At 42.0% G+C, this 26,267-nt stretch overlaps 1 protein-coding gene across 1 annotated transcript in view; it reads right to left on the bottom strand.

Moving 5' to 3' along the window:
* Nucleotides 1-26,267, bottom strand: part of LOC126268131 (uncharacterized) — a 1,167,451-nt gene that overhangs the window by 509,342 nt on the left and 631,842 nt on the right. Inside the window, exon 3 of the mRNA XM_049973661.1 lies at nucleotides 20,582-20,646. The gene's annotated coding sequence lies outside the window, so the exon portion shown is untranslated. The remainder of the gene's footprint in view (nucleotides 1-20,581; nucleotides 20,647-26,267) is intronic.

Genomic DNA, 26,267 nt, shown 5'->3' with positions numbered 1-26,267 from the left:
CGCCACGGTTTCACTGACCCGCGGACCAGCCTCAATAATCATGTCCGCACTCCAATCATAATGGACGATGTCGTTCGATCAACAACTGCTATGGAGTCCAATGTTCACCAATGTGCTCTGAACGGTGTGACCTGAAACACTCGTATCTGCACCAGCAATGTGCTGTGCCGTCAGCCCTGCCACAGTTTGCCGCTTATTACGCTTCACGGAGGGGGCAGACCTCCGACCTCCGCAGTGTGTGATGAGGCCTGGACGTTCAGCACCTTGTCGCTCGTGCCTGAACCGCCCTTCAATACCTACGGCATTAACTCACGAACCAGTTTCGCTGTACTCGAGATGGATGTTACCACGCGTTGGGCCGCAACGATATGCACTTTGTCAAAGTGGCTTTTGTCAATGGATATCACACTCTGCGGTCGGTATCGCTGTTAGAATGATTCTCCTTTCGTCTCTGGTCCGGCTACATACCATACTTTCCTTAGCATGGCACTTACCCGCATCCCTCTTGTTAGTAGTTAATATCGTGATGGGCAGTGCTGATAATATTTGGTGTATCCGTGCCTTTATTCCTTAGTATGTCTTTACAGGTAGAGTCAAACACTTTTTTCTCATCGCTGTTAACATAGTCTTGTCAGTGTGCTAAAGCATAATCACTGATCCTCCATCTACTTTGTTGAAAAACTAGCAAATGCCGCACTGTTCTAGATGGACTTGTAAAGCTACGGGAGCGTGTTGAAAGGTGTCTCCTCCGAATGCTCTCCATCCCGCTCTCAATATCGGTTGAGGTATCATGTCATGCATATTAATCAGTTGACTTTTCCTACTTCGCTAACACGAGACGCAACTCTCTGCCGCTAGAGGGCTCCGAATTGTAGCGTTTAAAAAAATCCGTGTGCAATGCAGCTATGTCGGCGCGTGAGAAACAGATTGCTGTAATCGCTCAGAAAACTGAAAGCACGAACTCGAAGAGCACTCTCCTCTCCAACTTGACAACGCAAAACCACACAAGACCGCCTCGACCTCTGCAACATTCCAAGGCCTTGGGTTTACTGTCATCAATCAGCCTTGGCCCCATCCAATTTTCATCTGTTTCCAAAACTTAAAGGACTTCTTGAGCACTTCGCCTCGATAGTGATGAAGCGGGGCAAGTATAGTTGAGACTGTGGCTCCATCACCATGTCGAATATTCTAAAGTGACTCTCTTGTTAGGAGAAATGTGTTCGTTGCCAGGTTGACTACGCTGAAAAATAATTATGAAGTCACGAAGAATGAAGAATAAGGGTGTATAATGGTAATGAAGTTTGTTTTATTTAAAAAATTTGGAGGCATTACTTATCAGCATGCCCTCGTAATTGGCCTGTACGAATGTGTTGGCTTTCCTGTGTTGTTGACGGTAATATATGTAGTTGTAAATATATGGTTTGAGAGTAAATACATGGTTTGAGAGTAAATCGGAGAAAGACGAAGGTAATGAGAAGTAGTAGAAATGAGAACAGCGAGAAACTTAACATCAGGATTGATGGTCACGAAGTCAATGAAGTTAAGGAATTCTGCTACCTAGGCAGTAAAATAACCAATGACGGACGGAGCAAGGAGGACATCAAAAGCAGACTCGCTATGGAAAAAAAAGGCATTTCTGGCCAAGAGAAGTCTACTAATATCTAATACCGGCCTTAATTTGAGGAAGAAATTTCTGAGGATATACGAATGTTGAAAATTAGGTGAACTGATAAGGTAAGGAATGAGGAGGTTCTACGCAGAATCGGAGAGGAAAGGAATATGTGGAAAACACTGATAAGGAGAAGGGACAGGATGATAGGACATCTGCTAAGACATGAGGGAATGACTTCCATGGTACTAGAGGGAGCTGTAGAGGGCAAAAACTGTAGAGGAAGACAGAGATTGGAATACGTCAAGCAAATAATTGAGGACGTAGGTTGCAAGTGCTACAAAAAAAAAAAAAAAAAAATAAATAAATAAAAAAATAGAAAAGAGCCGCGCGGAGTAGCCGCGCAGTGTGAGGCGCATTGTCACGGTTTCCTCGGATCCCCCCCCCCCCCCCTCCATTGTCGGAGGTTCCAGTCCTCCGTAGGGCATGGAGCATGGGTGTGTGCTGTGCTTCGTGTAAGTTACTTTAAGTTAGGTTAAGTAGTGCGTAAGCTTAGCGACCGATGACCTCAGCAGTTTGGTCCCATAGACTCTTACCACAAATTAAATTACAGGAATGAGTGTGGCATATGTATAATTTTTTAGGTCTGTATTCTTCCTTTCGAAAGGGAACAATTACAACATCGGTGTAACTGAACTTCATTTTTGCCGTTTTATTTTGTGTTGCTTTGACAACTTCAAATTTCGAAGTCATACTTGTCTTAGTTCTTTCCCATTTACTGATATATGTGCGTTTCTGCCAACCAATTGCGCCAGATTAAAACTTTTCCACCTACAGTGTTTGTATTGACTGCTTCGACTGCATACCAAAGCAAAAATTGGCTTTTGTAGCTAAGACTACCGAGGTAAGATATAATGGTAAAAATCGGACATGGCACAGTGTATGTTTATTCGCAAATACAGTGCTGTGCATATAATATTATTCTTTGCAATGGAGCAGTCTCAGTTTTAGGATGAAACAATACGCACTGTTTACGGATGTATTTTCAGTACTGTCTGTTAGAGGTTAAACAATGTGGGTATCAGCTTTGCATGTTTGTGTGAATGGAACTCGACCTCATTTTCCTAATCAAGTACGTCTCTCATGGATAAATTTGTGTTATGTATCTTTTAACTAGTGGTATAACTGAGATGCAGGTATATGATCTTAGCTTATTTCGTTAAAAGAAAAAAACTATCGAAGCAACTTTGGGGATAAATTGTATTATTCGGATTACTTCACGACACTGTTAGTGTAGTAGTATTAAAGTACAACAGTACCTTAACAGGATATGTTTTCTGTGTTTCCATCTACAAAAGGAAATGTGAAACACTAGACTTGCATCATGGTTCTGATTTGAAAATACTGAGCTTCTCATATAGTTCATGTCTGAGCCACATTTTAAAGTGACTTCAGGTCCTGCTTGAGGACACATTAACAATCACAAATATTTGGCTCCTACAAATTCGTTTGTAAACGAGTTTTGCGCTTGCAACTTTACTGTAGTAACACAAATAGAATACGGATAGAGAGGCCGTTTGAAAGCCTGTTCGCTTGTTCTGTTCGCTTACGGGATTCAGGGGGCACTCAGGCTGATGGGTTTATTGACGTCCGGAAATCCTTGGGCACAGCTCCGCATTTTCACTAAGTGGCTAGTGCGTGAGCTTAGGCAGTATCGGACTAGATATGAAAGCACCAGTTGTTGCTGAAAAGCAAATTTTACGGTCATAATACAGTATGAGCTTCGACATACAGCAGTGAGCTATTGGCTCTTAGTGTGCAAACCTTCAAAGGCTGAGATTTTCTCGATGAGGAGATATGCATGTACGGAATTACAAAGAAATGAAGCGGAGTGCGCATTTGATGACACTGAAAGATAAATGTGAGTGGAATAAAAGTGTAAGACGAACGATGGCTCTGGGCACTATGGGACTTAACACCTGAGGTCATCTGTCCCCCAGAACTTAGAACTACTTAAACCTAACTAACCTAAGGACAACACACATCCATGCCCGAGGCAGGATTCGAACCTGCGACCGTAGCGGTCGCGCGGTTCCAGACTGAAGCGCCTATAAAAATGGATAACGGCGGAGATGACATTGAAAGAACATGTGTGTATCTGAATGCCACAATACATGGAAGATTTTGGTGGAGGCCTTTATCTACATATGGATGTTGAATGGCTGACCAAGATGTAAACATTATGAGCATCTGGTTAGAAAACGACTTCTTGTCTCACCTGCCAGTCTTATTTCCATAATGTGAAAGAAATTCACATAAATTATCACTAACGATGCAGAAAAAACATCGGGTTTTGATCAATTGAAGAAGAAACTATCTTACGAGGTCTATGTACGAGGGTCGGTCAATAAGTAATGCGCAGATTTTTTTTTCTTTTAAGCCATTAATATACACAGTCAGACGTCCTTGTTGATGCTTCACATATGATGTTTGTCCTATGCGCCGGTGAAATTTCGAACCGCTCTGGCAGATGGCAGAATCGTAGTTGCGAGCTAATATCCCAAAGATATTCCGGCTCACATGCGGTTCCTCTTCGTCGAAATGTCTTCGCTCAAACTTGTCTAGGGATTGAACCGCACGTGTCGCCTTACACACCATAAACTAGACTCATGTGATCCTTTGGTTAAATTGTCTATCTGACGGCAACTTTGCGAAATACCAAGTTAATATAACATATAATAACAGTAGTAATAACATCGGGAAATAAATTAACGACCCATAAATGATGTAGGCCACACAGTTGCGATTTGGTTGGAATAATGTTTATTCAGAAAGCAAACTAATAGCGAAAGGCGTCGTATTTAGAGTTACTGTTACACTCGAGCGTACATCTATTTGATACAGTTCGATCATTCACAATCGCATCGTGAATTGAAAGTCCAACATTTAACCTCGTTCGAGTTCACATCAGGCGCGCGGCTGCTCACCGCTCACAGACTAAGTCCCGCGATACCACACAACGCGAAATTTTCTAAGTCGTTTCATTTCCTAGCTGCCTAAAGAGCGACCGTCCGCTTTCACGTCTCCACCAGCGCTATACTCTTTGGTGCCCCCTGCCGAACTGCCCGTTTTCGCTTCTCCATCCCTACTGTCCCCTTTGGAATCTTGTCCAGAACTGCCCTCTGCCCGTCTCCGGCTGCGTTTTGCCGTGCGCCGAACATCTTCGCTCAACTAACTCGCGCAGCTCCCTTACCTGAAACCGTCCATCTGAATGGCTACAGCTTATTCTACATAACTATACATTATAACATATTTAAATAAGCAAAGCTTGACCACTTTCACATTCTAAGTAAAGTAACAGTAATATTCATTACATAATAAACGTTAAATTCTTTTACATAAAACCAATACAATTTCCCTCTTAACTTCGAATGTCGCGGCCAGTAGCCTTGCACCAATGTGATTACTGATAAATAAAGAACAAAGTAACTACTATGCACTAAACTTTACAACAAATATTCTATTACCTAATCATTCAATAAGATGTCATGCTGTCATCGTTCAATGTGTTTTGCGTGGAGGAATTGATGATCTCATGCTTAACTGAAAATACTGGTAATTTAAATTTACTACATCTTTTAAACAAATAAAGTTACAGAGTTCATATTTACAACATTCGTCATTTTAATGATGAGCGTCTATATGAAATGTCGATCAGTAAGATCTACCAAAGCGTTCAGAGTTTAGCATTCAAGTCTTTGTTACAAAACTTGTTAATTTTACTTTAACAGTAAATCCTAAACTATTATAGATATGAAACTTCCTGGCGGATTAAAACTGTGTGCCGGACCGAAACTCGAACTCGGGACCTTTCCCTTTTGCTGGCAAGTGCTCTACCAACTCAGCTACCCAAGCACCACTCACGCCCAATCCTCACAGCTTTATTTCCTCCAGTACCTCGTCTCCTACTATTATAGATATGATCAATATTCAAGTATTATTTGGATCACCATGAAATTTATGTAGGACGGCAGATTAAAATTACTCCGGCTTGGTTCCCTGCACTACTACAGAATTAAATAGTTTTCATAAATGTTTCCCTTTATGGCCAATCTTACAAGGGAACCTCCCCATCGCACCCCCCGCAGATTTAGTTACAAGTTGGCACAGTGGATAGGCCTTGAAACACAGATCAATCAAGAAAACAGGAAGAAGTTGTGTGGTACTGCGAAAAAAATAAGCAAAATATACAAAGTGAGTAGTCCATGCGCAAAATAGGCAAATCAAGGATGATGTGAGCTCAGAAGCGCCGCGGTCCCGTGGTTAGGATGAGCAGCTGCGGAACGAGAGGTCCTTGGTTCTTGTTTTCCCTCGAGTGAAAAGTTTAATTTTTTATTTTCAGATAATTATTATCTGTCCGTCCGTCCGTCCGATGCGAGGTAACTGTGACATAGTAAGGGGACGCTACACCTAAACAAACATCGAAACACACGACGTCAGTCGACTACAGCGCACAGAAGAGAGAGTATTCCTGCTAACGTGGCTCCCTGGATCGCAGTTGACTGTTTGCTACTTTGGACGAGAGTGCATTAAATACGTGAGATGTATTCCGTGGGCAATATGAATCCAGCTAACATAGCTCGCGACTTCAATAACAAGGTCAATGAATATTTTCCGAACTCATACTACGGCGCAGTTACTTCGCATCGGACGGATGGACGGACAGATAATAATTGTCTGAAAAATAAAAAATTAAACCTTTCACTCGAGGGAAGACTAGAACCAAGGACCTCTCGTTCCACAGATGCTCACGCTAACCACGGGATCACGGCGCTCCTGAGCTTACGTTGTCCTTAGTGTTGCCTATCTTGCGCATGGACTACTCAGTTTGTACATTTTGCTTATTTTTTTTTCATAGTTCCACACAACTTCTTCCTGTTTTCGCGATTGATCTGTGTTCAGTTTTTCAAGGCCTATCCACTGTGCCAATTTATAACTAAATCTGAGGGGGGCGCGATGGGGAGGTTCCCATGTTAGGTGCACCATATTTACGACTGCTACGTCTCCTTGGCCACAAAAGCCTTCTACTGCGTTTCCCTATAACGTAGGTTCTCGTCTGTTTCACTCGCACACTACAGCGGTTAGGCCTCAATAGACAATAGACGTCTGTTAATTTCTCCATCTCGTGGTGAATCTGCGCCCTTTGTGGCATCCGGACCTGGACGACAGGGTTCGTTTCACAATTCCTGAAGTTTGACTCTTTCGGCCATGTACTTAAATGAGAGCGAAATGCTCGTTAACTCACATAGTACAGCATCAAAGTGGTATCTACATACGACTCACGTTACAAGCAGCGTGCTGTTATTGCATTCTCGTGTTCAGAAAAATAAACAGTTGTGAACATCCATACAGGTTTGTGTGCAGTTGGACGATGGGGAAAGAAAGTTACAGCCTCAGGAAATGCAGAACCAGAGATCCGTGATAAGCCACACTCGGGACGTCCTATCACAGCCACTGCTCCAGACATGCTGCATCGTGCGGATGCCATTACTCTTGAGGAAGGACGCATCAAAATTCGACAACTGGCTCTACAGTTGTCGGTCACTTTAAAGACGACAAGAGTATTAGTCATGCAGTGAAAACCTGGCTAAGCCTACAGGACAAGAGCTTTTACAAGCAGCGAATACATGCTCTTCCAAAACGTTGGCGTACGGTCATAGAACGTGATGGAGACTACGTAGAAAAATAGGACATGCACCTGCTGATGCATATTGTCACCAAATTCTGGCTCTTAACAATAAATATATTATGAGAAAAAAAATGTGGAGCGTTACCTATTGAACAACCCACGTAGAACACTACACCATTTGCAGGGCTTGAATGAGGTTACGGAACGAAGTTACTAACTTGACATTTACAGACTCAGTCACTTAAAGCGATTGGGGTTGGAGAGAGAAGCGCTTGGGTTACAAAGGTCATTATATAAGTAAACATCCTTTCACTTCTATTGTTCAACCTGTATATCGAAAAACCAGCTAGTAAGTATAAGGAAGGTCCCCTGAGATTGCTGAGAATGGTATCGGTCACATTCAGTCATCTTTACTGCCTCATTTTTTCACTATCTTGAAGTAAGCTAATAAAGCTTTACAACTGGTAAAGCGAAGAAGGAATTCATGTTAGTGGAAGATAAGACTATTTGAATGACCTATATTTGTGGTTGACTTTGTCCTACCTGCATCTTGTATAACCCAAAGTAGGCTCGAAATTCAGCTAAAATTAATGTCTAACTCAGTTTCTACAAAAACTGTGCGAGTGACTGAGAGGGAATACACTGATCCGAACTTGGTTAATACACTGCATACCGTATCATCACAACTGAACGCAGCGTGCAGCGTATCACTGTGAAAGGGAAGTTAATGTTCATCACATAACTATAGGTGGTTTCATACGTAATGTCAGTGTGACTCAGTGTCTTTGTTTTTATCACTTCCTTGACCTCTGCCAATGATTTAGACTTGTGAAGTATTGCAAGTTATGTCGTAGATCACAGTCCGCCTTAAATTATAGGTCCCCTTGGTGTTCAGAGAAATCTCGTAGCTGAGGACCGGTTTGCACATATAACCAGTAATTCTCGACAAACAACGTTGTGATATATGGAAATGGACGTTAATGACAACTCAGGAATCTGATGCTTCTTATGATGATGTCGTCGGTAGAAATTCCCTGTGCGCCATCTTTGGTAATTCACTAGAGGGAATCTCAGCGATAAACTTTTGGACAATCCATCCGAATGATAAAATAAATCCAATATTAAAGGGCATACTTGGCCTACCTTGGACTCACCATCCTCTTCTTCTTAGGTTTCCCCATAGGCTTAATCAGACTAAGAACTTTTAATTCAGTTTATTAGTTCTAGATTTCATGCAATGCACGCTGGTGGCCCTCGTCTTATGCTGGTTTCGGGTTTACGTTGCTGAGTAAAATTGTTGCCTGTCTACATTACACAATTCTCGTAAGCCCTCTTTGCCTTCACCGGCATCGTTCTTAAACATGCAGTTGATAAACCATCAGCTACCAAAATAATAAACGATATAATGTACAGCGTTTCAACCCTTTTAAAAAGGACATTTTCTCCGCAGTAGATTCATTCAATGCTTCTGAAAGAGATACATATTAGTGACAGCTGACCTATGTAGATCTAAATAGGATTCTTTTGGTTACATTGTCAGCATCACATACAGGCACTACTCAGAAAACAATAGAAAACATAAGAGAAAGAAACATTTACAAATGAAACATAGCAGCGTCGCACAATGGAGGTCTAAGTCACTCAATATACAGGAACTATAAAAGATACAAGTAAATAATTCACTAAAAATGAAGACTTGTGACAAAGAAACCAAAAGAGTCCTCTATGGAGGGAATGGAACCCCTGCAATACGGGCAAAAGACACATCACATCGTATATATCGTTAAATATCGCCGTACTGTGTCTTGAATCCTGGATACTGAGGTACAATATTTCTCGCTTTAGCGCAACAAGTGTTTCTATGTTTACCGAGTCTTCTCAAATCAGTTATTGCCCGGTAGAGTAACAGATTCTCATAATGCTTCCTGATACGGGAATTTACTGTGCTTTATTGGCACAGTGTATTTGCAAGTTGTACAAACTGCATTCATGTTTTGATGGGTGAGGTAAGTAATACTCCCAAAGAGAAGTATCTGGCATAGCACCGGACGTGTGACGTGCACGTAAGGGTATTTTAGTCAAGATAAATCCTGCGAGTTGAAGTGGAAACTGTAAACCTGGTAACGACAGAAGAGTTGAATGTAAAGTCACACAATTATGCAGCGGCGTAACTACTCCAGCACTTGCAATTCAAAGCTAAGCTGGTTTAGGCAACACATAAACAAGGATCTTATCTATCATCCTAGATCAGATATGTACTGCAAAGACAGGTTGAGTTCCAATAAGAACACTAGCTTTGTTGTCGTAAGGAAGCCGGTCATGAAAATGGAGCGAAATAAAAAAAAGATAAAGAATTCGGAATTACATGTGCGCATTTAAGCGTGAAATTGAGACGAAAATATTAAACAATTTCGTCTATCGATCATCAGTTGTAGCGTAAAGTATTTAAACACGTACTATATGTGTTAACCTTTGCTTTAGTACTCTCAAATTCCTACCATTGTAAAATGACGTATGGTGAATGAAAAACTAAGCAACTAAATGCAACTAAAAAAGTCTTCTGGAGGATGTTCCACCTAAACTCTTCGTTTATAGTAAAGCAACAAGCGTAGATTTCAGTTTCCTGGTGGTCTACTCAGATCTATTAAATGAACACGACAGAGAATCGCGCTGCGTTATGATAAAACACTATACCCAGAATTACTTTAAACAATTAGATTTGCATGGCAATAAATGTAGCATAATATTTATCTTTACCAGGCATGACAGAAAACTCATAGCTAGAACGTAAAAATTAGCAGCAGAGAAAAACGGGTAATGTACACTCCTGGAAATTGAAATAAGAACACCGTGAATTCATTGTCCCAGGAAGGGGAAACTTTATTGACACATTCCTGGGGTCAGATACATCACATGATCACACTGACAGAACCACAGGCACATAGACACAGGCAACAGAGCATGCACAATGTCGGCACTAGTACAGTGTATATCCACCTTTCGCAGCAATGCAGGCTGCTATTCTCCCATGGAGACGATCGTAGAGATGCTGGATGTAGTCCTGTGGAACGGCTTGCCATGCCATTTCCACCTGGCGCCTCAGTTGGACCAGCGTTCGTGCTGGACGTGCAGACCGCGTGAGACGACGCTTCATCCAGTCCCAAACATGCTCAATGGGGGACAGATCCGGAGATCTTGCTGGCCAGGGTAGTTGACTTACACCTTCTAGAGCACGTTGGGTGGCACGGGATATATGCGGACGTGCATTGTCCTGTTGGAACAGCAACTTCCCTTACCGGTCTAGGAATGGTAGAACGATGGCTTCGATGACGGTTTGGATGTACCGTGCACTATTCAGTGTCCCCTCGACGATCACCAGAGGTGTACGGCCAGTGTAGGAGATCGCTCCCCACACCATGATGCCGGCTGTTGGCCCTGTGTGCCTCGGTCGTATGCAGTCCTGATTGTGGCGCTCACCTGCACGGCGCCAAACACGCATACGACCATCATTGGCACCAAGGCAGAAGCGACTCTCATCGCTGAAGACGACACGTCTCCATTCGTCCCTCCATTCACGCCTGTCGCGACACCACTGGAGGCGGGCTGCACGATGTTGGGGCGTGAGCGGAAGACGGCCTAACGACGTGCGGGACCGTAGCCCAGCTTCATGGAGACGGTTGCGAATGGTCCTCGCCGATACCCCAGGAGCAACAGTGTCCCTAATTTGCTGGGAAATGGCGGTGCGGTCCCCTACGGCACTGCGTAGGATCCTACGGTCTTGGCGTGCATCCGTTCGTCGCTGCGGTCCGGTCCCAGGTCGACGGGCACGTGCACCTTCCGCCGACCACTGGCGACAACATCGATGTACTGTGGAGACCTCACGCCCCACGTGTTGCGCAATTCGGCGGTACGTCCTCCCGGCCTCCCGCATGCCCACTGTACGCCCTCGCTCAAAGTCCGTCAACTGCGCATACGGTTCACGTCCACGCTGTCGCGGCATGCTACAGTGTTAAAGACTGCGATGGAGCTCCGTATGCCACGGCAAACTGGCTGACACTGACGGCGGCGGTGCACAAATGCTGCGCAGCTAGCGCCATTCGACGGCCAACACCGCGGTTCCTGGTGTGTCCGCTGTGCCGTGCGTGTGATCATTGCTTGTACAGCCCTCTCGCAGTGTCCGGAGCAAGTATGGTGGGTCTGACACACCGGTGTCAATGTGTTCTTTTTTCCATTTCCAGGAGTGTATTTACTGTTTTTCTCCGCTAAAGAAACTGAACCTGACAGGCTACCACAAATTATGCCAAAGAACGGGTCCCTGAATGTGAAGGTACCTTCTCGCCAGCCCTATTCTAGGTTTGTATCTTGCCTAAGCACTTCTTGGCTTATTTTAATACAGCAGTTGGCGCGAACGCATTGTCGTCTGCTGCATAAAATAATGAGGCCTGTTTTGTGCGGCAAGATATGAGCTATGTGGTGTGATACTTCAAGGTAGACCCTATCAGAGTCTAGCAAGCGACCGGTAACGTGTTGTCTGACTATGATGATGTGAAAACAGAAAGAAGCACTTGGTAATAATTGGAAAAGGACAGAAGTCGTTCCAGTTTCTAAGAAGACAGAACTGTAGATCCATACCGTGTGGCTGATTCAAGTATGTTGTAGAAATTCTGTTTTGTTCACATCTGATAACTTTTTTAAGCCCGCACAAATCCTCGGCAAGAATAAACTTGGATTCATAAAACAGCTATTATTGTTCACCAGACACAAATAGGCGTATTCATTGTCGACCAGTATTCTTCACGATCTGTATCACGTGACTGTTCTCGAGTGACACTATTCCGTACAAGCAAAAAATAACAAAAAAAAAAAAAATGGTTCAAATGGCTCTGAGCACTATGCGACTTAACTTCTGAGGTCATCAGTCGCCTAGAACGTAGAACTAATTAAACCTAACTAACCTAAGGACATCACACACATCAATGCCGGAGGCAGGATTCGAACCTGCGAGCGTAGCGGTCGCTCGGTTCCAGACTGTAGCGCTTAGAATCGCACGGCCACTCTGGCAGGCAGAAAATAACACCAAGACACTGCCGCAAAATGTAGGGAGATCCTTATACCATCGGTTCTGCAAGGGGTGGCAGCTAATTTTCAATATTAACAAGCTGTAATGAAACAAGGTCTAACAGAACCTTTTCATTACTAAACGAAATATGCGATACCGTCCAAATCTCGGCGACATTTTAACTTTTTTTTTTTTACTTTTAAACTATAAATTCTGTTTTGGCGGATATTATGAGCGTACCTAGCTATTCCACCAGAAATTTTCCTTATTTATAGACTGTATTTTTATATCGATATTTTCGAAAACCCTAAGCTAATTTTCACAGATTCGTCAGAAAATTTAGCGAAATACGAACTGAAATATTCACTGCCAATTTTAACACTCATTCCTACTATCAGTCAAAACCTTTGCTACGAATGACACTACTTTATGTTGCAAATCGATAGGAAAATCGATGTTGTTGTTGTTGTGGTCTTCAGTCCTGAGACAGGTTTGATGTAGCTCTCCTTGCTACTCTATCCTGTGCAAGCTTCTTCATCTCCCGGTACCTACTGCAGCCTACATCCTTCTGAATCTGCTTAGTGTATTCATCTCTTGGTCTCCCTCTACGATTTTTACCCTCTACGCTGCCCTCCAGTACTAAATTGATGATCCCTTGATGCCTCGGAACATGTCCTACCATCCAATCCCTTCTTCTAGTCAAGTTGTGCCACAAACTTCTCTTCTTCCCAATCCTATTCAATACCTCCTCATTAGTTATGTGATCTACCCATCTAACCTGCAGCATTCTACTGTAGCACCACATGTAGGAAGCTTCTATTCTCTTCTTGACTAAACTATTTATCGTCCATGTTTCACTTACATACATGGCTACACTCCACACAAATACTTTCAGAAACGACTTCCTGACACTTAATCTATACTTGATGTTAACAAATTTCTCTTCTTCAGAAACGCTCTCTTGCCATTGCCAGTCTACATTTTATATCCTCTCTACTTCGACCATCATCAGTTATTTTGCTCCCCAAATAGCAAAACTCCTTCACTACTTTAAGTGTCACATTTCCTAATCTAATTCCCTCAGCATCACCCTACTTAATTCGACTACATTCCATTATCCTCGTTTTGCTTTTGTTCATGTTCATCTTATATCCTAATTTCAAGACATTATCCATTCCGTTCAACGGCTCTTCCAAGTCCTTTGCTGTCTCTGACAGAATTGCAATGTCATCGGCGAACCTAAAAGTTTTTATTTCTTCTCCATGGATTTTAATACCTACTCCGAACATTTCTTTTGTTTCCTATACTACTTGCTCAATACACAGATTGAATAACATCGGGTAGAGGCTACAACCCTGTCTCACTCCCTTCCCAACCACTGCTTCCCTTCCATGCCCCTCAACTCTTATAACTGCCATCTGGTTTCTGTACAAACTGTAAATAGCCTTTCGCTCCCTGTATTTTACCCCTGCCACCTTCAGAATTTGAAATAGTGTATTCCAGTCAACATTGTCAAAAGCTTTCTCTAAGTTTACAAATGCTTGAAACGTAGGTTTGCCTTCCCTTAATCTTTCTTCTGAGATAAGTCGTAGGTTCAGTACTGCCTCACGTGATCCAACATTTCTACGGAATCCAAACTGATCTTCCCCGAGGTCGGCTTCTACAAGTTTTTCCATTCTTCTGTAAAGAATTCGCGTTAGTATTTTGCAGCTGTGACTCATTAAACTGATAGTTCGGTAATTTTCACATCTGTCAACACCTGCTTTCTTTGGGATTGGAATTATTATATTCTTCTTGACGTCTGAGGGATTTTCGCCTATGTCATACATCGTGCTCACCAGATGGTAGAGTTTTGTCAGGACTGGCTTTCGTAAGGCTCCTAGTAGCTCTAATGGAATGTTGTCTACACTCGGGGCCTTGTTTCGACTTAGGTCTTTCAGTGCTCTGTCAAATTCCTCACGTAGTATCATATCTCCAATTTCATCTTCATCTACATCCTCTTCCATTTCCATAATATTGTCCTCAAGAACATCGCCCTGTATAGACCCTCTATATACTCCTTCCACCTTTCTGCTTTTCCTTCTTTGCTTAGAACTAGGTTTCCATCTGAGCTCTTGATATTCATGCAAGTGGCTCTCTTTTCTCCAAAGGTCTCTTTAATTTTCCTGTAAGGAGTATCTGTCATTCCCCTCATGAGATAAGCCTCTGCATCCTTATGTTTGTCCTCTAGCCATCCCTGCTTAGCCATTTTGCACTTCCTGTCGATCTAATTTTTGAGACGTTTGTATTCCTTTTTGCCTGCTTCACTTACCGCGTTTTTGTATTTTCTCCTTTTATCCATTAAATTCAGTATCTCTTCTGTTACCCAAGGATTTCTACTAGCCCTCGTATTTTTACCTACTTGATCCTCTGCTGCCTTCACTATTTCATTCCTCAAAGCTACCCATTCTTCTTCTACTGTATTTCTTTCCCCCATTCTTGCCAATTGTTCCCTTATGCTCTCCCTGAAACTCTGTACACCCTCCGGTTCTTTCAGTTTATCCAGGTCCCATGTCCTTAAATTCCCACCTTTTTGCAGTTTCTTCAGTTTTAATCTACAGTTCATAACCAATAAATTGTGGTCAGAGTCCATATCTGCCCCTGGCGAATAATTTAAAATCTGGTTCCTAAATCTCTGTCTTACCATTGTATAATCTATCTGAAACCTTCTAATATCTCCTGGGTTCTTCCATGTATATAACCTTCTTTCATGATTCTTGAACCAAGTGTTAGCTATGATTAAGTTGTGCTCTGAGCAAAATTCTACCAGGCGGCTTCCTCTTTCATTTCTTGGCCCCAATCCATATTTTCCTACTACGTTTCCTTCTCTCCCTTTTCCAACTCTCGAATTCCAGTCTCCCATGACTATTAAATTTTCGTCTCCTTTAACTACCTGAATAATTTCTTTTATCTCATCATACATTTCATCAATTTCTTCATCATCTGCAGAGCTAGTTGGCATATAATCCTGTACTACTGTAGTAGGCGTGGGCTTCATGTCAATCTTGGCCACAATAATGTGTTCACTGTGCTGTTTGTAGTAGTTTACCCGCACTAATATATTTTTATTCATTATTAAACTTACTCCTGCATTTCCCCTATTTGATTTTGTATTTATAACCCTGTATTCACCTGACCAGAAGTCTTATTCTTCCTGCCACCGAACTTCACTAATTCCCACTGTATCTAACTTTAACCAATCCATTTCCCTATTTAAATTTTCTAACCTACCTGCACGATTAAGGGATCTGACATTCCACGCTCCGATCCGTAGAACGCCAGTTTTCTTTCTCCTGATAACGAAGTCCTCTAGAGTAGTCCCTGCCCGGAGATCCGAATGGGGGACTATTTTACCTCCGGAATATTTTACCCAAGAGGACGCCATCATCATTTAATCATACAGTAAATCTGCATGCTCTCGGGGAAAATTACGGCTGTAGTTTCCCCTTGCTTTCAGCCGTTCGCAGTACCAAAACAGCAAGGCCGTTTTGGTTAGTGTTACAGGGCCAGATCAGTCAATCATCAAGACTGTTGCACCTGCAGGCTGAAAAGGCTGCTGCCCCTCTTCCGCAACCACATATTTGTCTGGCCTCTCAACAGATACCCCTCCGTTGTGGTTGCACCTACGGCACGGCTATCTGTATCGTTGAGGCACGCAAGCCTCAGCACCAATGGCAAGGTCCATCGTTCATTATAAATTATGTGTTATATGTTATTAGCTATCTGTCCTAAAAGGCGTTAACGAAACAAAGAATATGAAGAAACAGTCAGTAAATCAAATGTAAAATGTTTTCTCAAGCAGGAAATTAAATTAGAGGTTTTCTGATTAGCATATGTTCTAGATGAATCGAGAATTAAATATTTCTATAATGTTCTTGCACAAAGCCAGTCAAAGCAGTTGTAGCTGGGTTAGTTTTGTGGCAACTTCTCCGAACACATTTATCAAAATAGTAGCGTAAAAAGTTTACCAAAATGTCAGTTCTGATGTAAAGATGTCGTGATGTGGATGAAGAGATTATGCAACAACGATTCTTGAATAAACGCCATGATTTCATAAAAAAAGCAGACTCGAAGCTGACTTATTCAACAGTCTTACCTATATTACACTGCGCCATAGCATCACTGGACACTGAAGCCGATAATAAGGCAAGTCTACTACGTTTGTTATGTTGTGATGCTTTTACTTTTGGACTTATAAATATCTAGTACGGAACCAGTATGGTTTGTTTACTGCGTCGACGAAAATTATTAGCTTACGAAAGTGAAATAGCGTCATAAAGTGCAATATCTGTTCGAGGGTAAACAAAATTCTCCGATATTGTGTGAATATACCATGAATGATGGTTGTTACTAACACCAGGGATATCTCAAATACTTCCGTGTATTCACACAGAATGATTAAAAATCGGAAGAGCATAAGAATTCTCTCTGTTGCCCACTCTAAACTCAAAAATTCAGAATACTATTTCTACCTAAAATAAAACAAAAATTGCTTCGCCATTTGCTGAAGCCCATCACACTTAGGGAAAAATTCCAGACGATTCTAAGTAGACATGAATGCTTGTGATCCGCGTTCGCGCGCGCGTGTTTGTGTTTGTGTGTGCGTAATTTGCCTCTCTTTTTACTGTATCAGTTCTTCCCATGATCAGTATAATCGGATGGTCCGTGTGGGTGACGTGATGTTTACAGGCTCCGTCTTCTTCATCTATTTCTGGGGGGTTGTTTTGTAGGGCGCTCAACATCAAGGTTATCAGCGCGCGTACAAGTTCCCAATCCTTTCAGTTCCAATCCGAATGATGATAATATGACGAGGATGAGGACAACACAAACACCCAGTCCCCAGGTAGAGAAAATCTCCGACCCGACTGGGAATCGAATCCGGGACCCCATGATCCAGAGGTAGTAACGCTAGCCACTAGACCACGAGCTGCGGACTGATACCCTCAACACTCCTGCTGCCATATCAAACACCTATCATCATTAAATAAGACCAATTAGGAAGAAGATATTCCAACATTTTGGCCGTACCTGTGCATAACACTTCATCTTCCCCCACCTCCTCCTGTCTCTCTAACATACGACTCTGCACCAAACAATTCAGCAGCTTCTTGAGTCTTAAATAAATCAGCTTGGAATTCAAGAGGAGATTTTGGATTTGTTTGCTCTAGGCTTTCTGGACGTATTCCAGCTTTTTTCGTCTGTCTAACAGCGTAATATTACCAATCACAGAACTTTAACACTAACTGTTTTTTTCGTCATCTTCGTCTATTTCTTCTATGCTATCTGAAAACCTGACGATATTCCCTTTGTCTGTTTCTTCCATGTTATGTGATAACCTGCCAATATTACCTCTCTCTTCTCCTTGGCCAAGGTACTCCGTGTTCGTAATTTATACCTTCTACTTTGCTACCATACTTTTCTGTTAAATGTCCTCACTCACATTCGACAAGAACACGGTGAGGAAATGGCTTAACGACATGTAAATATGACCGATATCCCAGAATGTGTTACCAGTGTGCAGCATAGTGTGCGCCGATCTGAAAGCTCTTGAAAGATTAAAACCGTGCACCGTGTGAGTAGTAGGCTGTTTAGGTTCTTTTATTGGTAACGCCGCCGCCACGCAGCGCTCTGTATGAAAATCACTGGCTGTGCCGTGCGCAGTCTGTGGCTAGTTTGCATTGTTGTCTGCCATTGTTGTGTTGGGCAGCAGCAGCTGGATGTTAACAGCGCGTAGCGTTGCGTAGTTGGAGGTGAGCCGCCTGCAGTGGTAGATGTAGGGAGAGACATGGCGGATTTTTGAAATTTGTAAGACTGGATGTCATGAACTGCTATATATATTATGACTGTTAAGGTAAATACATTGTTTGTTCTCTATCAAACTCTTTCATTTGCTAACTATGCCTATCAGTAGTTAGTGCCTTCCGTAGTTTGAATCTTTTATTTAGCTGGCAGTAGTGGCGCTCGCTGTATTGCAGTAGCTTGAGTAACGAAGATTTTTGTGAGGTAAGTGATTTGTGAAACGTATAGGTTAATGTTAGTCAGGGCAATTTTTTCGTAGGGATTTTTGGAAGTCAGATTGCGTTGCGCTAAAAATATTGTGTGTCAGTTTAAGCACAGTCTTGTATAATTTTTTAAAGGGGACGTTTCAACCGGACCGGGACTGGAACCCGGAAGGAAGCCGTACGTTTAGCGGGCGAATGGGCTACCGACTGAGCTGCCGAGACTTGACTGACAAACGCTTCTTTACAACTTCACATCGAGCAGTAAATCTCTCCTGCATTTCAAACCTCACAAAAGTTAACAAGTTCGTTTGCATGACAATCATCTGCAGCAAACACGGAAACGTACTTTATGTCTCTACCTGTCTGGTTTGATTACGTACATGTATGCAGACAACCCAAACAGGAAGAGACGGAAAGTGAACACACCAAAGTCACTACTTTAAATCACAGTTTTCGGTAAAATATCGTCAAACAGTCACAGAAGACTAAGAGTGCTCCACAGCAGCTAGATAAAAATAAACATGAAAATTGTGAATAAAAAAGGCGGTAACATGAAAATATGCTTACGCATTATAAGTGATGTTATTGTGTGACCTCCAGCATTTGATCAAGTGAGAGGAAACGCAGATGCCAGACATAAACTCGAATAACAGTAAGAAAGCTCTCATTTATGGAAAAAGGACATGAACTGATTCACAATTTACAAGTATCTTATATCAAATATATCAAAACAAAACTGAATCATTCTTTATACCTCTGAATACCCCTTAAAATGAAACGTGAAACGCGTCTGGACTAAATGAAACACATTGCAGCAAGAAAAGGCGGTTTCTATTTGCAAAAGGAATATTTCAAGAAAGTTCCGTTGTTTACCTTGCACTCGTTTCTTCCAGGAAAACGTTATTAAAATCTTCTCATATCCCAAGCACATTGTAACGTTAACTTACTGCGGATGTCTGGTCAGATGTAAGAGATATTCTGAAAAATCTAACCTTGTCAGATGAAGTAACTGCAGAAATATAGCTAGCATGACTTTTTCACATTCTATAGCGGTTTTCGAACATATTGACAGAGTAAACCTAAGTGCTGGACCGGATCCACAGGGCTACCCTGCCGCGAGACACGACCCTTCGTCTCACCTTCAGTTCACCCAGTACCTCTGCCCCACTGTCTAGGTTTCACATACTTCATTAAGAGGGGGTAGGATGTCAAACGGGCCGACTTGGAGCAGGAGAGGCGTCACAGGATATTTTAATTTCCAGTGTCTATACTTTTACAAATAAATTCATAAAACTTTTTCTGCATCACCAGGAAGGATTCAGGATTCACACTTATTGCATTGGGAGTTCTAAAACATAACGAAGTAATTTTTTTTACATGTGAAATTTCATCACTTTTTCACTTACTAATGACTGCATTTGTTGTTATAAGTACATTTTTACTCATAACTTAGAGAGACTTTTCGATGAATTTTGCACAGCTTACATACCATACGTACAGGTGTATGAAATTCTAGAATTTATTTAATTTATGAAAAATCAAATGAGCTGCTATATTTTAAATATCATGTTTAGAAAAAACACAAATTTTGAAGTTAATTACCTCAATTTTTACCACTAGAGTTTCATACACCTTTAAGAAGTATTTGTATGCTGTGCAAAATTCATCGAAGAATCTCCCTTACTTATGAAAAGTGTACCTATAGCAACAAATGCAGCCATAAGTAAGTGAAAAAAATGACGAAATTTCACACGTAAAAAAAATTACTTCGTTATGTTTTCTAACAACCACTGCTATGAGTGTGAATCCTGAATCCGTACTGGTCACGCTGACAAAGTTTTATGAATTTATTTGAAAAAGTATAGACAGTGGAAATTAAAATATCCTGTGGTGCCTCTCCTGGTCCAAGTCGGCCCGTTTTACATCCTGCCCCCCTTAAAAGCCAATAGCGCTCTAAAACATAAAAGTACATGCACAATATATTCGAGTTCGTACAGCTGTGAACCCGTGCTACCGTATCACCTCGACGAAGGCCACAACACTATTTTCTTTTTTTGTCACTTTTAACATATTTCAGAAGGTAGACAACGTTAAGCAGCACCACAGCTATAGAAACAGTCATTCGCCCCGCCCATTTTATTCGAATTTTATAGAAAGCGAGGATTCGCTGCTGGAGTACTCACCAGGCGGCACCTCCCGACGGGCTCGAAGCGCGAGAGCGAGAACTGAGGACTCCGGTCACGTTCTCCTGAAACATAGGGTGCAACGTTCTGGACAGGTCGGCTAATAGAGATCTCGGTGGGGCTTCCACCGTAATAAAGTAAGTCACAACAAACAACAGCAGCCTCTAGCGAAAACTCCTTCCAGCACTGATATACAGTATTTGTAGTGGGGTTATTAACAGACAGGAGAAGAGGAAGTACATTTTCTCCTCTCAGCTTCTGAATCTATGCAACGATATGGGAACAGTCGTTCAAATCTGAGCTTAAATACTATATTCACGGCGTAAAAGCGATGGAAGGCTTTATACAGTTTTTTCCAGTTTAAATACGCTTTACGGAATACTGATTATTTGTATGCCCCTATGTCAGATGTTATTAAATAAAAATATGGTATTTCAGCCTTTATTCGCTATTTTTTATTTTCAGTGACCGGTTTCAGGCTAGCTGCCCAACTTCAGATCATATATTGAAGTTACAGAGTAACCTATCAGTAACCAATAGTTCTGTACTGACAGGTTACTCTGTAATTGCAATACATGATCTGAAGATGGGCAGCTAGTCTGAAACCGGTCATTGAAAATAAAAAATAGCGACCAAAAACTGAAATTCCATATTTTTATTTAACAACGATGGCGGCAATCCCAATATGACAATCATGCCTAGTTTTGATAAAGATGTTATTAGTTTAACCCTATTCTCTGTCTGATTTTGTTCTTGGCTGAAAAGTATCTGATGCTACCCTGAAAACAGTAACTTCATTTTAATATTTGCCCTCTGCGACTTTTTAACTTTTCTATCACAAAATACCTCTGTGATCTGTTTACATTTCCGTTGCTATGGTATGGATGTTACACACTTGAGTAGCATTCTGGTAGAGGTCTTCTAAGTGGTTTTAAGCAAGTACCATACTCTGTTATTTGCTTTGCCTGAAACAGAGGAGCAACGCTAAAACTTCTCTACCGTACCGTTGTTACTTCCGTGTAATGTTATGTAAATACAGTTTTGCTTCACTAATCTTGCAGCGAAATAACGATAACTACAACTGGATGCCAATCCTGGTGCCGAACTCGGATAATGGAGTCGCACGTGGATCCTTTGTCTTTTGCTGGCAAATGTTCGTCGACTGATAGGCAGGGAACCATTCATGACGCGCTCTCACATCCTTATGTCTGCCAATATCTTTCTCCTACTTTCCTAACTTAACACACGTTCTCCGGCGTACTTTATGGGACTAGCACTACTGAAAGAAATGACATTGTGGAGAAAATGGTTTAGTCGTAGTCGAGAAATATTTTTGCCCTGAATGACTTTTCATAACACACAGCGCGCTCAAGGTTGGGAAGTAGGAGGAAAGTGCGAGTGTGGTGCTCTCGGAGTTAGGGTGCGACGGAGGGTTCGTCATTTGTCCACGAGGGGCCAAGGTTCGAGTCGCGATATGTTACGCAGTTTCAATCTGCAGGAGTATCAGTGAACTATTTTAATACTCTGTGTGGTCAAATGCTAGCAGAAAGCACTGCAAGTGGCTAATCGCGAGCTCTCGCAAGTGCAGCACTGACTCTACAAGGTGATAGAATCGTACTGCAGGGATATTGATCCACGCATCTTGAAGTGCTACTATCAAAGGTTAGTGTGTGGTTGGTGGTGCAAACATAGACCGTAGGCGGTTCAAATGGCTCTGAGCACTATGGGACTCAACTACTGTGGTCATTAGTCCCCTAGAACTTAGAACTACTTAAACCTAACTAACCTAAGGACATGACACACATCCATGGCCGAGGCAGGATTCGAACCTGCGACCGTAGCAGTCGCACGGTTCCGGACTGCCCGCCTAGAACCGCGAGACCACCGCGGCCCGTACGCGGTTATCAACAGGATTTAATAAATGTGTGATACGGTTAAAACTCGATGACCTAGGAGGCCAAGCGACGATTTTGAATTTACTGGAGCGTTCGTCAAACCACCTAGATGCAACCAAATAGCAGTGAAACGTCGAAATGAAACATGGCGTCTCCAGAGAGTTCTCACGGGACAGAAAAGGACGTACGTGATCTGCTTGAATGTCTACGTGACAGGCGTCTTTATTGGACCCGTGGCCGGACAAAGGGGACTAATTGCCATCGTGTTGACACAGGCAGTGCCCTAACAGAGCCATCATTAGCCAGGACGAAACTGTTGAAATACTGGTTTTATTCAGTTTTGTCAGTTGCTATACTAATTTCAAAATTGCATGCTGTTTTTTTTTTGTTTTTGATGTCATTGTAGACATCGTTTTAAATGTGAAATCGTGCTAAATGGTGTTACAGAACATTTTACAGCTCGCCCAATTATTTGTTAGGAAATTAACGTGTGAATTCCTCAAATTTCAGTGCAGTAAATGTGATCTTACGTTCATTCAACTATTAGACCTTAACAACTAGTGTTAAGAAATGTACTAAAATGTAGTATTGTGCTACATGTTTTCCATTTCCAATAAAATAGTAAGATGAGCACGTGAATCTGAATGGCTAGATTGAAAACTACATAAATAATATATTTTACGTATCGAGACAGCTATCTAAAATATACACTAATTAACAATGGCTTTGTGGTTGGCATCAACAAGACAAATCAATTAATCAATACTTTCCACCAAAATTAGTTTACAGCCCATGACACCCAGAGTCACCTTATGGTGATGCTACAAGAACATGACTTCAACAGAGAGATCAACATGACAGAGCAAATATTTTTGGATTAGTAATTTCACGATTCAGCGGTAGCTTACCTGTTGCGCAATAGGAGCTGTTGATTACCGTCATTCAGTGGTTCCCACTCTACACATAGCCATTGCCCATCAAAATAAAAAGGTCTGAAGATGATCATGTAATAATCGAAAACTGGCCCTTTGAATAAATGTGTCTTGCGATGTAGACTGTTATAGTTATTTTCAAATGCTATGCGACAAAGCCTGTATAAGTCCAAATTACCAACAAGCCTGTGTTATTGCAGCGCTACCTAACGGTTACTGCGAAGGGTAGTTGCTCTTCTAAACAGCATCCAATACGGGCAAACCAGTTGTGTCTTTACCTGCGATTATTCATTCTTTAGGTACTTGGGCTATACTCGGTTGTGTTTAAGAAGCATAGCATGGTGTAGCCAAAGGCTCGAGCCGCTCACGTCTGATTTATGCCCTGAAGTTAATTCGCTGCTAATAACAACCTGAAGCTGCGGTTCTGCAGTCAAACAGTCTATGCATTGGATATAATTGGTAGCTAATAAAATGCACAGAAATACAAACAAAAATTTAATGAATAATTTAATAACAAGGATTCTGTTCTAATGTTTGTAATTGATTTAGATGAAATATTATTATATTGTACATTGTTTGTTCAATAAATGACATCCCAAACAAACGGAAAGTTGTCCTAGGACATTCAGTTAAAATATGGTCAGAGAATACCCTTATGAAGCATTATGAGAATGATAGCTAAATACCCCAAACTAAATAATCATCAAAGACTCACGAAAACTAAGTTCACTTCACAATGCACGAAATATTCTCCCGCCCAAAGCCATTCGGAGTTCAACATGAATCGAAAATTATCACATTCGATACAAAGAATCGTCACTCATAATGCGTGTGTCCTCAGAGACATATCCTGGAGCACATTCAGACCTCTCGAAATAAAAAGTCCCTACAGGACTTAAAGAATGAGAGCGTTCATTCACCCTCTAGAAGCAACACCTCAATGACTGAATACCACTCGTTACCACATAGGGGTCTGACTCCTCCAGAACTCGTGTAAACGTGCCGAGGATCCATCCCACGAGCCCTTCATTGTAAAACTCCCAGTCTCCATTTCACTACAGTAGTGTTCCGCAGCTGTCTGCTTTTCCATTGGTTAAATGTCGTCCCCACCAAAAGTACATCGTTCTTACATTGTAAATGCATCATTCGACTACTCTCAACCACTTCCTGGACCAAACTAATATATTACAACAACATTTAAATAAAAAATGTTATAAACATACAGCCAAACTCAGACCATTCACCATAAATATACACTACTGGTCATTAAAATTGATAAACCAAGAAGAAATGCAGATGATAAACGGGTATTCATTGGACACATATATTATACTAGAACTGACAGGTGATTAAATTTTCACGCATTTGGGTGCATAGATCCTGAGAAATCAGTACCCAGAACAACCACCTCTGGCCGTAATAACGGCCTTGATACGCAGGGGCATTGAGTCAAACATAGTTTGAATGGCGTGTACATGTACAACTGCCCATGCAGCTTCAACACGAAACACCAGTTTATCAGGAGTAGTGACTGACGTATTGTGACGAGCCAGTAGCTCGGTCACCATTGATCACACGTTTTCGATTGGTGACAGATCTGGAGATTGTGCTGGCCAGGGCAGCAGTCGAACATATTCTGTATCCAGAAAGGCCCGTACAGGACCTGCAACATGCGGTCGTTCATTATCCTGCTGAAATTTAGGGTTTCGCAGGGACCGAATGAAGGGTAGGGGCACGGGTTGTAACAAATCTGAACTGTAACGTCCACTGTTCAAAGTGAAGTCAATGCAAACAAGAGGTGACCGAGACGTGTAACCAATGGCATCCCATACCATCACGCCTAGTGATACGCCAGTATGGCGATGACGAATACACGCTTGCAATGTGCGTTCACCGCGATGTCGCCAAACACGGATGCGACCATAATGATGCTGTAGACAGTATCCGGATTCATCCGAAAAAATGACGTTTTGTCATTCGTGCATCCGGGTTCCTCGTTGAGTACACCATCGCGGGCGCTCCTGTCTGTGATGCAACGTCAAGGGTAACCGCAGACATGGTATCCAAGCTGATAGTCCATGCTGCTGCAAATGTCCTCGAACTGTTCGTGCAGATGGTTGTTGTCTTGCAAACGTCCACATCTTTTGACTCAGGGATCGAGACGTGGCTGCACCATCCGTTACAGCCACGCGGATAAGGTGCCTGTCATCTCGACTGCTAGTGATCCGAGGCCGTTGGGATCCAGCGCGGCGTTCCGTATTACCCTCCTGAACCGACCGATTCCATATTCTGCTAACAGTCACTGGATCTCGACCAACGCGAGAAGCAATGTCGCGATACGATAAACCGCAATCGCGATAGGCTACAGTCCGACCTTTATCAAAGTCGTAAACGTGATGGTACGCATTTCTTCTCCTTACACGAGGCATCACAACAACGTTTCACCAGGCAACGCCGATCAACTGCTGTTTATGTATGAGAAATCAGTTGGAAACTTTCCTCATGTCAGCACGTTGTAGGTGTCGCCAGTGGCACCTACCTTGTGTGAATGCTCTGAAAAGTTAATCATTTGCTTATCACAGCATCTGCTTCTTGTTGGTTAAATTTCGCGTCTGCAGCACGTCATCGTCGTGGTGTAGCAGTTTTAATAACCAGTAGTGTAAATGTTTTTAGACAAATAAATAAGTTAGGATTCTTCCGCAAATGCCATTAAATATTGTTTGAACAAATATTTAAGCCTGCATGTTAGAAGTGTCTTTTGGTACTCTTTTTCAATGGTGGTGTCAGCGAACACATTTGGTCGACTACTTGTATGTTACCTTGATTTATTATCAATCATAGTTAATATTTAAATAAAGT

Source organism: Schistocerca gregaria, chromosome 4 (genome assembly GCF_023897955.1).
Source record: "Schistocerca gregaria isolate iqSchGreg1 chromosome 4, iqSchGreg1.2, whole genome shotgun sequence".
Classification (NCBI taxonomy): domain Eukaryota; kingdom Metazoa; phylum Arthropoda; class Insecta; order Orthoptera; family Acrididae; genus Schistocerca; species Schistocerca gregaria.
Note: the sequence above shows the minus strand (reverse complement) of the source record. Positions and strands in the feature narration are given on the sequence as shown.